This window comes from Budorcas taxicolor, chromosome 6, assembly GCF_023091745.1.
Source record: "Budorcas taxicolor isolate Tak-1 chromosome 6, Takin1.1, whole genome shotgun sequence".
Taxonomy (NCBI): domain Eukaryota; kingdom Metazoa; phylum Chordata; class Mammalia; order Artiodactyla; family Bovidae; genus Budorcas; species Budorcas taxicolor.
In genome coordinates this window covers 36831579-36843703 of record NC_068915.1, presented here as the reverse complement: position 1 = coordinate 36843703, position 12125 = coordinate 36831579, and positions in this window count along the sequence as shown.

The window sequence follows — 12125 nt, the reverse complement described above, 5'->3', positions numbered from 1 at the left end:
GGTTCCTGTAACTTCGGTGTCTGTTTTTTTTTTCAATTCTTTCATTAAAAAAAAATTAAGAATCTGAAAAGATTGGCTTAGTCCTTTTAACCTCTAAGATGTCCAGGTGAACTCACCCTTAACTCAGTGGCATAACAGTAGCACAATTAATCTGCTTCTATAAATGAGTTTGGAAACTTCCGGAAGTTTATGTAACTGCGTCTGTTAGTTAAATGAGTGAACAATTCAATGGATTTTTCACCCCATGTTTGCCTCTTAGTCTCCAAGGAAATGACGCAGATTTGATCAGTTTCTTATAGTGTAGTAGGTAAGTTCTTGGGCTCTGGGGTTCACAGTTTACTAGTTGTATGACTCCAGCAAATGCCCTAAGTCCTGCTTCCTTATTTGTATAATAAGATTAATAATTGTACCTACTTCACTTACCTAATTTAATCCCCATGTGCAAATGCATGCAAAGAGCAGTTAGAAAATTAATTTTTGCCTGGGACAAACTAATTCTCAATGTTATCTACAATTATTTGTATTTTTCTCTATTCTTCCTAGTTCAGTGTACTGGGAGATTCTTTGTTACTCTTCATTCTTTTCCCTGTTTTTTGGTAAATAACCTTTTCTCATGTCATTCAGTTCAGTTTAGTAGCTCAGTCGTGTCTGACTCTTTGTGACCACATGAATCGCAGCACGCCAGGCCTCCCTGTCCATCACCAAATCCCGGAGTTCACTCAAACTTACGTACATCGAGTTGGTGATGCCATCCAGCCATCTCATCCTCTGTCATCCCCTTCTCCTCCTGCCCCCAATCCCTCCCAGCATCAGAGTCTTTTCCAATGAGTCAACTCTTCGCATGAGGTGGCCAACGTACTGGAGTTTCAGCTTCAGCATCATTCCTTCCAAAGAACACCCAGGACTGACCTTTAGAACAGACTGGTTGGATCTCCTTGCAGTCCAAGGGACTCTCAAGAGTCTTCTCCAACACCACAGTTCAAAAGGGCTTTACCAATTCACACTTGGAGTTCCTCAGAGGTAGAGGTGGAAGTCGGAGAAGGCGATGGCACCCCACTCCAGTACTCTTGCCTGGAAAATCCCATGGACGGAGGAGCCTGGTAGGCTGCAGTCCATGGGGTCGCGAAGTGGAACACGACCGAGAGACTTCACGTTCACTTTTCACTTTCATGCATTGGAGAAGGAAATGGCAACCCACTCCAGTGTTCTTGCCTGGAGAATCCCAGGGACGGGGAAGCCTGGTGGGCTGCCGTCTATGGGGTCGCACAGAGTCGGACACGACTGAAGCGACTTAGCAGCAGCAGCAGCAGCAGCAGCAGAGGTGGAAGTGAGGAATATATAGAGACACAAATACAAGATTATATTTTCAAATTTCTCTTCCTCTCAGCAAAAAGTGGAGAAACATTTTGTTTTTTCACTCTATCTTTGAAAATTCTTTACATTATTTGATACTCTGTTCACTAATGCTCAAAAGACTTCAATCTAGGCAGTTGTCAGGTATGTAGCCTTAAGAGGGCCTATTGTAAAGTCCCTATGTTACCTTCCCATTATTTCCTACTAGGGCAGTAGTAGGAATTAATTTTTCAGGTGTAGTTAGCTGATACCTAGGGAAGGAGTGAACTATAGGAAAGATAACTTTCAGTGAGATATTGGGACACAGAGGTTGACTTCTGCATTGAATGATCTCCGGCCCGGCTGTGCAGGCCAGAACCTTGACCCCTGTGGGATAGGGCCAGGCACCCATGCTTACAACAAGGTTCATTAGCTTCAATGCACCTCACGTGGCTGATAGATTGCGATCAACTGGGTTTTCTAATGACTTGATGCACATGAGTTTGGGTGAACTCCCAGAGTTGGTGATGGACAGGGAGGCCTGGCCAATTGCAACCCACTCCAGTTCTCTTGCCTGGAGAATCCCGTGGACGGAGGAGCCTGGTAGGCTACAGTCCATGGGGTCGCTAAGAGTCGGACATGACCAAAGGACTTCACTTTCACTTTTCACTTTCATGCATTGGAGAAGGAAATGGCAATCCACTCCCGTATTCTTGCCTAGAGAATCCCAGGGACGGGGGATCCTATTGGGCTGCCGTCTATAGGGTCACACAGAGTCGGACACGACTGAGGTGACTTAGCAGCAGCAGGGAGTCCTGGCGTGCTGCGATTCATGGGGTTGCAGAGTCGGACATGACTGAGCGACTGAACTGAACTGAGCCAGTTATAAATAAGTTAGTTTCAGTTTTCATCCATATAGAAGGTTTAAAGCAGATCAGTTTAATTTATATTAGTATTGGAAAAATGGAGAGTGACAGCAAAATATTGAAAATGTCTTCAGATTTGGAACACCCCAAATCAACATCCAGTATTTGAGGAACATCTGAGTGTGTAAAGCCTTAGTCCAAACCATGTAAATATTAAGTTGTAAAATTTCCCTAAACAGCCCTTGAAGATTAAGGAATCTAACTCATTTTTGCACGTAGTATACAAAGCTGAAAACAGGTGACAGTATAGAATTGTAAAGTCACTGATGCTTTCTCCTGCTAGCATGGCTATTCCTGACACAGAGATCTGGACTCAGGTACCATATTAGCTATGTGACCTTGGGAAATTCCCTGCTTCAATCTTATCCTCTGTAAAATAGCATAATACTACTACTTACCTTATTAGAGTTGTTGAGGGGATTAAATAGAGCAGTATCAGTACACAGAAAGCAGTTAGCATAGGGGCTAGCACGGAGTACACATTTTTAAATATTTGTGTGTTCATTTGTGTGTTTTTGGCTGTGCTTTTCTCTAGTTGTGGCGAGCAGGGGCTACTGTCTCGTGCGGGCTTCAGCAGTTGCAGCACGTGGACTCAGTGGTTGCAGCTCCCGGGCTCTAGAGCCCAGGCTCAGTAGATGTGGTGCACGGGCTTAGTTGCTCCGCAGCATGGGGGATCTTCCTGGGTCAGGGATCAAACCCATGGGCAGATAAATCCTTTACCACTGAGCTACCAGAGAAGCCTCAGAGTACACATTTAAAGAATGTTATCAGAGCAGCATAATCCCCTATTGTGAGGAAGCTGGAGAAAGTTCTGATGAAAAAGGAAAGTATCGTGTACCACTGGGAATCCAAATTTATACTTTACAATATGGATAATATTGAAGCACAACTCTTGGGTTATCATATACATTAAGGGAGTTAGAACACACAGGCAGAGGAGAGGCTAGAGTATATATTTTAGTAAAGTCCCATAAATGCCAAATTTGGGGCATTGATATTTGGGAATCTCTGATTCAGAGAGAGAGAGATGTTAAAATCACTTTTCCACTAGATGGCATCAACCAATATTTGAACTAACTTTTGTTCCTGCTTGTACTTTTCTTTCTGTGATTACAAATTTGTCTTTATTTTGCCAGTTGTTTCCTAAATTTGAAGACATCTATTTAGGAATAAAGGGTCGGACACAACTGAGCGACTGAACAACAAAAATTGTAGGAACAAAACTCACAAACAGTTTATTAGTAAGTTACAATTGTAATGAGTTCATTAAAATCAAGGGTCTGACAGATAAATATACAAAAAATATGAAAAAAATCACAATTGAGAAAAACAGTTAATCAATAAACATATTTATTCATCCTCACCAGTAAGTTTCAAACATCAAAGAAGTTTCCATTTCTCACCTATAAAATTATAAATATTTTAGGAATGTAATTAATATTTACCATTCATTTATTAATTTATTGAGTGCTCACTATGTGACAGATACTGTCAGAGTTCTCCAGAGAAACAGAAATTGATTCTGTGTGTGTATATATGTGTGTATACAGGGAAGAGTTTATTATGAGGAGTTGGCTTACATGATTATAGAAACTGAGAAACACAGGAAAGCCAGTGTTGAAATCCAATCTGAATCCCTGAAGGCTTGAGGGCCAGAGGAATGGATGGTGTAAATCTTAGTCCAAGGGCAGGAGAAGACAGATGTTCGAGCTCAAGCAGCCAGGTAGGAGGCAAAAGGCAAGAAATCCTCCTTCCTCCTTCTTTTTGTTCTATTCAGACCTTCAGTAGATTGAATGATGCCCATCCACATTGCAGTGAGCTATCTATTTTCCTACTGATTCAAATGCTAATCTCATCTGTACCTCACCGATATACCCAGAAATAATGTCTAACCTGGGCAGCCCTTGACCCAGTCAAGTTGACACAAAAAGTTAATATCCCACTACCCTAGAGGCTGGAGCTATCCTCTGCATACACTGTAATACAGTTTTTGAAAATAAAAACTCATCACAATACCAAAATGATTATTAAGTATAAGTGAAAAAAGGATACTAATTTTATTCATGAGTACAATTATTTTTTATTGATTTTTTTTAACACCAGAAACATTATGTATTGGGGTTTAGCTGGTTAACAATGTTGTGATAGTTTCAGGTGAACAGTGAAGGGACTCAGCAATACATATGCATGTATCCATTCTCCCACAAACCCTGCTCCCATCCAGGCTGGTACATAACATCGAGCAGAGTTCCATGTGTTATGCAGTAGGTTTTTGTTGGATATCCATTTTAAATATAGCAGTGTATACATGACCTTCCCAAAGTGCCCCCACTCTGGCAACCATGAATTTGTTTTCTGTGAGTCTCTTTCTGTTAGTGCAATTATTTTTTTTAACCAAGAGTTCAGGGATAGAAAAAAAGAATAAAAATCAATTATTGGTTGTCTTTAGGTTATTGGGATATTATTGAATTGTTCTGTCACTGTATTTCTATTTTAGATTGTTTCTTTAATAAAGTAGTTTTAAACTATAAATATTACCAGTTAATATTTGAGGTTAATCATTGATAGTTGTGTATCTTATTTCAAAACTATTGATTCAGCCAATGAATATTTATTAAGCACTTCCTGTATTCTCAGTATTATAATAGGAGGTAAAAGGAAGAGGCATAAAAATGTGAATGATATGATCCAAATTATGTACTTAAAAAGTTCATGATCTTAAGGGCAGTATATAGCATAGGATAAAGTTAACTAAAAAACCTGGTTTATACATGATGCATTTTTGTGTATTTATCCAGCATTTGTTGAATTTGTATTGTGCATCAGGTACATAAAGGAGGGAGTGATACCTGTGCCTGATGGAAGGGCTGAGGGAGTATCAGTAAAGTATGGGTTTTATAGACTATCAAATTACGTACTTAGGTCTCAGGAGACACCCATTTTAGCCCCTTTTATAATCTCTCTTAATCCACGAAAACAAATTTTAATTTTGCAGTGAGGATCTAGACGGTTGCTGGCAGAGATGAGTATGATCAGCTTCCATGTTTTCTCAGTGGTAAAGAATCCACCTGCCAATGCAGCAGATGCGAGTTTGATTCCTGGGTTGGAAAGATCCCCTGGAGGAGGGCATGACAACCTATTCTAGTATTCTTGCCTGGGAAATTCCATGGACAGAGGACCCTGGTGGGCTATAGTTCATGGGGTCTCAAGAGTTGGATACAACTTACAACTGATTAACAACAAACAACAACAACAACCATCAAGACAATACAGCAACTCAGATAAGAATGAATAATACGGATTCGAGTGGATATTGAAGAAAGTGAAGTCGCTCGGTCAGGTCCGACTCTTTGAGACCCCATGGACTGTAGCCTGCCAGGCTCCTCCATCCATGGAGTTTTCCAGGCAAGGATTTTGGAGTGGGTTGCCATTCCTTCTCCAGGGGATTTTCCCCTGCCAGGGATTAAACCCTGGTCTCCTGCACTGCAGGCAGACTCTTTACTGTCTGAGCCACCAGGAATATTGAAGGGCTACATGTTAAAATACATTTTTAACAGCTATATATAAGCACCAGATTTCAAAACTGATTACAAAAATGTCCAGATTTGATCTTCAGCTTAAAAGTTCAGCATAAGTAGGGAATGCGAACATATGAAAAGCAGAATAGTATTTCTTAAAGATTCATCAGCACTATTTTATTCTTTAAAATATTCTTTTTATACATGTTTTGAAATTTAAAAAATAAGAGGTCATTAAAACAAGTGTATCAAAGAGAAAGTGACCAGATAAGCAATTCCTTGTAATAATTTATCTACTTAGAATAAAGGAAGTCAAGGAAAGATGGCAGGAAGTTCTTTCCAACTTGGCTTTAAATAAGAATAGTGGTAGTGCCCATCTGTGCTAGGTAGTTAAGCCCTCCCTACTTCCATTTCATCCTCCTTCTAGTTGGAGAAGTTGGAAAGCTAAAGGTACATTTTCCAAAAAAATAAAAGTACACTTTCCAGACTTGCAGCTAGGCTTGTGGATGTGCACACACATGAGATTTGAAACAGAGGCAGAAGCAAGCTGCCTGCAGAAGGGAGTGCTGACAGGTGGGTTGCATGGGCTTTGCATGGGCTGATTCCGTGTTTCTGTCTGAACAGATCTCTAATATGAGACAGCTGTGGCAGCAATAGCAGTGGTGGCAGCAGAGTTTTCTGCCCTCCGGATCACAGCTAGGAGGGTGTGACCTTAATGCCAAACCTCAGAGCAATCCCCCTATTTCTGCTCTTCAAATGAATTTATAAGCATGTACTTCATTCCTTTATATCGGAAATACCTAGAATAATTTATTTTTCCCATCCTGAATCCTGAGTGATAAACTATGGCAGAGTGTTGATGTAAGAATATAACATAGTAATATATGTAAATCACTTAGAATAGTACCTGACACTTTGTACTCAATATATGGTAGTTATTCAAATTTTTATCAGGGAATGAGTTAAAAATGCAAAGAACAATGTAGGTCAGAGGTTGAAAACTATGGCTTGAGGGCCAAATTGAGCCCACAACTATTTTCATAAATAAAGAAGTTTTATTAGAACACAGCTACTATCATTGTTTACATGTTGTCTGTGGCTGCTTTCATTCTTCAAAGTCACAGTTCCAACAGAAACAGAATCAGCCACAAAGCCTAAAGTATTGACTATCTGGCCCTTTAAGGAAAATTTTTGCTTACCCCTGATCAGAGCTATGAAAAAGAATGAGGAATATGAAGACTAGGAAGCATTCGTGAACACTGTCATCCTCTTGACAAGAGTTGTCATAGTTAGGAAAAATCATTTGGGAAGTTTTCTTTCTGCAAAGATTCAAAGTAGAGCATTAAGGAGTGGGGAGGATACAGTACATGCAAAAATTCTGATTTTATAGATAAAAATTGGAGGGATCAAAGGAGCAAAACTCATGTCTCCTGAGGCCTCAGCAAGTCATTTGGTAGCATTCATAGTATGGACCCTAGCCATTTCCTAAGGTTTGCTCCTGGAACATGCCACCCAACCAAAAGTCTGTGTTACTTCTTTCATACCCAGTTGGTCCCTAGTTCTTACAGTTTGTTTCTTCATAAATTCTCTGACATTCACTCACTTTGATCTTCATAGTCACTGTTCGAATCCATGCCTCAGATATTTTAAAAGTGTGGTTAACTGAATATAGTCCTAAATTTCTTGTTTTTTAATTTTTCTCCTTTAAAATTCAAGTTTAGAAACGTTCTCCATTTCTTTCTCATTGGCAGCTGTGTTAAAATGTTCACAGAAAGAAAGGTTATTTATGCTTGATTTATTACTTTTCAAAAGATTCATTAACACATCATTCTCACCCACGGTCCATAGTTTACCTTAGGACTCACTCTTGGTGGTGTACGGTCTGTGGCTCTGGGCAGACGTATGGTGGCACGTACGCTTCCCAGGCGGCTCAGTGGTAAAGAATCCGCCTGCCAATGCAGGAAATGTAGGAGACGTGGGTTTGATCCCTGGGTTGGGAAGATCCCCTGGAGAAGGAAATGGCAGCCCGCTCCAGTATTCTTGCCTAAAAAATCCTGTGGACAGAGGAGCCTGGCGGAATACAGTCCATGGGGTCACGGAGAGTTGAATAACGCTGAGCAACCGAGCACACAGACACACATGATGGCATGTTCACTCCACTGTGGTATCGTACGGAGTTTTTTCACTGCCCTAAAATTCCTCTTTGTTCCACCTACTTTTATGTTTGATTTTAACATTCTATAGTGTTTTCAATTTTAACTACGTGTCTTAGCTTTTCTATCTTTTCTTTACTCCTTTTCTCCCTCTTTCTGTATACCTCCCCCCCCTCCTCCCACTCCTTCCTTCCCCATTTTCTTCCTGCTGCTGGATAAATGTGATCCATATCATCTGACAAAGCTTTTCAAACTTGAATGTGTATATGAGTCACCTGGGTATCTTGTTAAAATGCAAATCCTGATTCAGTATGACTGGGCTAGTGAGATCATACTGAATAGGAGGTTTGAAATCCTCATGTCTTAAAAGCTTCCAGAAGATGCTACTGACTTTCAGATCACACTTTCAGTAGCAAAAATTTAGAACGTTGATTCTTACACTGGGATGATTTTGGCCTCCAGAGGACACTTGGCAGTGTTGTGGAGATATCTTTGTTACAGCTGAGGTGGTGCTACTGGGTAGAGGCCAGGAATGCTGCTAAACATCTTACATCTTAGGCACAAGACAGTCCCTCACAATAAAGAATTATCTTAACCTAAAGGTCAATAGTGCTAAGGCCAAGAACCCTGCTCTAGAATGATCTTAAACACTGTAAATACCCGATGTGTATCCTCTATGACTCTAACAGGTTTTCTTGAGAGTTTGCTTTTTGGAGGTGGTGGTGGGGTTAGTTGGTAGGTAAGGGCTTCCCTGGTGGCTCAGAGGTTAAAGTGTCTGCCTGCAATGCGGGAGACCTGGGTTCGATCCCTGGGTTGGGAAGATCCCCTGGAGAAGGAAATGGCAACCCACTCCAGTATTCTTGCCTGGAGAAGCCCATGGATGGAGGAGCCTGGTGGGCTATAGTACACGGGGTCGCAAAGTGTTGGACACGACTGAGCGACTTCACTTTCACTTTCTTGTAAGCCAGCTCCTGAAAGTGTTTTTTACATAATATCAAGAAGAATTTTTTTCTTTCAAAAGTCTGCTAGCCCTCAGGTAATGTTGTTCAGTCCCTAAGTCGTGTCAGACTCTTTGCAACCCCATGAACGCCAGGCATCCCTGTCCTTAACTATCTCCTGGAGTTGGCTCAAACTTATGTCATTGAGTCAGTGATGCCATTCAGCCATCTCATCCGCTGTAACCCCCTGCTCCTCCTGCCCACAGTCTTTCCTGGTATCAGAGTCTTTTCCAATGAGTCGACTCTTCACATCAGGTGGCCAAAGTATTGGGGCTTCAGCATCAGTCCTTCCAGTGAATATTCAGGTTTGATGTCCTTCAGGACTGAGTTGTTTGAGCTCCTTGCTGTCCAAGTGACTCTCAAAAATCTTCTCCAGCACTACAGTTCAAAAGTATCAATTCTTTGGTGCTCAGCCTTCTTTATGGTCCAACTCTCAATTCTGTACATGACTATTGGAAAAGCCATAGCTTTAACTATATGGACCTTTGTCAGCAAAGTGATGTCTCTGCTTTTTAATATGCTGTCTAGGTTTGTCATAGCTTTTCTTCCAAGGAGCAACTATCTTTCAATTTTGTGGCTACAGTCACTGTTCTCAGTGATTTTGGAGCCAAAGAAAATAATATCTGTCACTGTTTCCACTTTTTACCCATCTATTTAACGTAAAGTGATGGGACTGTATGCCATCATCTTAGTTTTTTGAATGTTGAGTTTTAAGCCAGCTTTTTCACTCTCCCCTTTCACCCTCATCAAGTGGTTCTTTAGTTCCTCTTTGCTTTTTGCTGTTAGGGTGGTATCATCAGCATATGTTACCACCCTAATAGCAAAAAGCAAAGATGCATTGGAGAAGGAAATGGCAACCCACTCTGGTGTTCTTGCCTGGAGAATCCCAGGGATGGGGGAGCCTTGTGGGCTGCCGTTTATGGGGTCACACAGAGTCAGACATGACTGAAGTGACTTAGCAGCAGCAGCAGCAGCAGCAGCAGCAGCATATCTGAGGTTGTTGATATTTCTCCCGGCAATCTTAATTCCAGCTTGTGGTTCATCCAGCCTGGCATTTCGCATGATGTACTCTGCATGGAAGTTAAATAAATAGGATGACAATATATAGCGTTGACATATTCCTTTCCCAATTTTGAACCAGTTCGTTGTTCCATGTAAGGTTCTAACTGTTGCTTCTTGACCTGCATTTAGGTTTCTCAGGAGACAGGTAAGGTGGTCTGGTATTCCCATCTCTTTAAGAATTTGCCCGTTTGTTGTGATTCACGCAGTCAAAGGCTTTAGGGTAGTCAATGAAACAGAAATGGATGATTTCTGGAATTCCCTTGCTTTCTCTGTGATCCAAAGTATGTTAGCAGTGTGATCTCTGGTTCCTCTTCCTCTTCTAAATCCAGCTTGAACATCTAGAAGTTCTCGGTTTATATATTGCTGGAGCCTATCTTGAAGGATTTTGAGCATTACCTTTCTAGTATGTGCTGCTGCTGCTGCTGCTAAGTCTCTTCAGTCGTGTCCGACTCTGTGCAAACCCAGAGATGGCAGCCCACCAGGCTCTATCGTCCCTGGGATTCTCTAGGCAAGAACACTGGAGTGGGTTGTCATTTCCTTCTCCAATGCGTGAAAGTGAAAAGTGAAAGTGAAGTCTCTCAGTTGTGTCTGACTCCTAGCAACCCCATGGACTGCAGCCCACCAGCCTCCTCCATCCATGGGATTTTCCAGGCAAGAGTACTGGAGTGGGCTGCCATTGCCTTATCCATGCTAGCATGTGAAGTTAGCAGAATTGTATGGAAGCCTGAGTATTCTTTGGCATTGCCTTTCTTTGGGACTGGAATGAAAACTGGCCTTTTCCAGTCCTGTGGCCACTGCTGAGTTTTCCAAATTTGCTGGTGTATTGAGGGCAGCACTTTAACAGCATCATCTTTGCTCTTCCAATTTATTAAGTGAAAATTATGAACAGAGTTTTTCATGGTATTAACATGATTTAAAAAGCCCTGTAATCCTAGAAAAGGATGAAGAAAAATTAAGGCAGCAACTTTATAAGCTTGAAATGTTTGACCTTATATGGCTTTTGTGTTATCCATATTTATTGGTCTTTTTGGAGTCTTAGAAAACAGCTGAAGTGATTCTTAAAACGATAATCAATAGATGTTTTATGCTGTGTGTGTTTCCTGAGAATCTTCAGATTGTATCAATCAAATAGTCAATGATGTAAATAGAAACGAACCTTAAAAGAAGCCTTTTCCTGTATTTAGATGAGCAAGATGGGAACTGGCTCTAAGAATCTTCACTCTGACTATAGGAAGCCATGTTTTCTATGGTTGAAGAGATTTGGGGATTATTTGACTCTCCAGCAACACAGCCCACAGAAAAGACTTATTGCCTGTGAAAAATACGATGATTTTACTAGAATCATGATTAAATGAAAGTAAAAATAAAAGTATTTTTGTGTAAACCATGGTCACAATTCCAAGTTTTTGAAAGCCTGCTTTTCCTGGTTTTCTCGCCTGTCAGGCATCTCTGGATGACTCATAGCCCAACATTGAACTTCCCACCAGACACTTACCATGTGGCCTGCCAGCACCTGGGGCACACACAGCCTTGGGATTCATTCTGCTCTGGTTTCTTCTTGCTTTCTTTCCACATTTTAAAATAATACCACATTTAAAAAAAGTGTTTAGACTTGTCTCTGAGGATATTTTCTTTTAATGTAACAGACTCATCGAAACATAATTTACTCACCAACTTATATTAATAGAATTCATAAACTGAAAAATGTTATATAAGGTGATTAAATCAGACAGAATGATCCTCTTAAAGTTAATATCTCACTCCCCCCACAACTCTCCCTCCTCTTTGCTAAACTTAGTAAATGATACCAGCATCCCCTGCATCACCTGGGCCCCAGAACTGAAGTCATCCTGTACCTCTCCCTTCCTTACCCCCCACATGCAATTAGTCACCAGTTCCTATCATTTGCATCCCTTAATCTAGGTCCTCATGACTTCTGTCCTATTTCGCAACAGGTCCTGCCTCCAGTCTTTTCTTTTTTCAATTCAGTGTTGCCAAACTATTCTTTTAATGTAAAAATTAATTGCAAAACTTAAGTAAATGCTTAAAATGTAACTTCCAAACTCCTGAATGTATTTGCTTTAGGGGAAATTTTGGCTTTAATCCTCCTGGTGGTCTCTGAATTTATATATATAT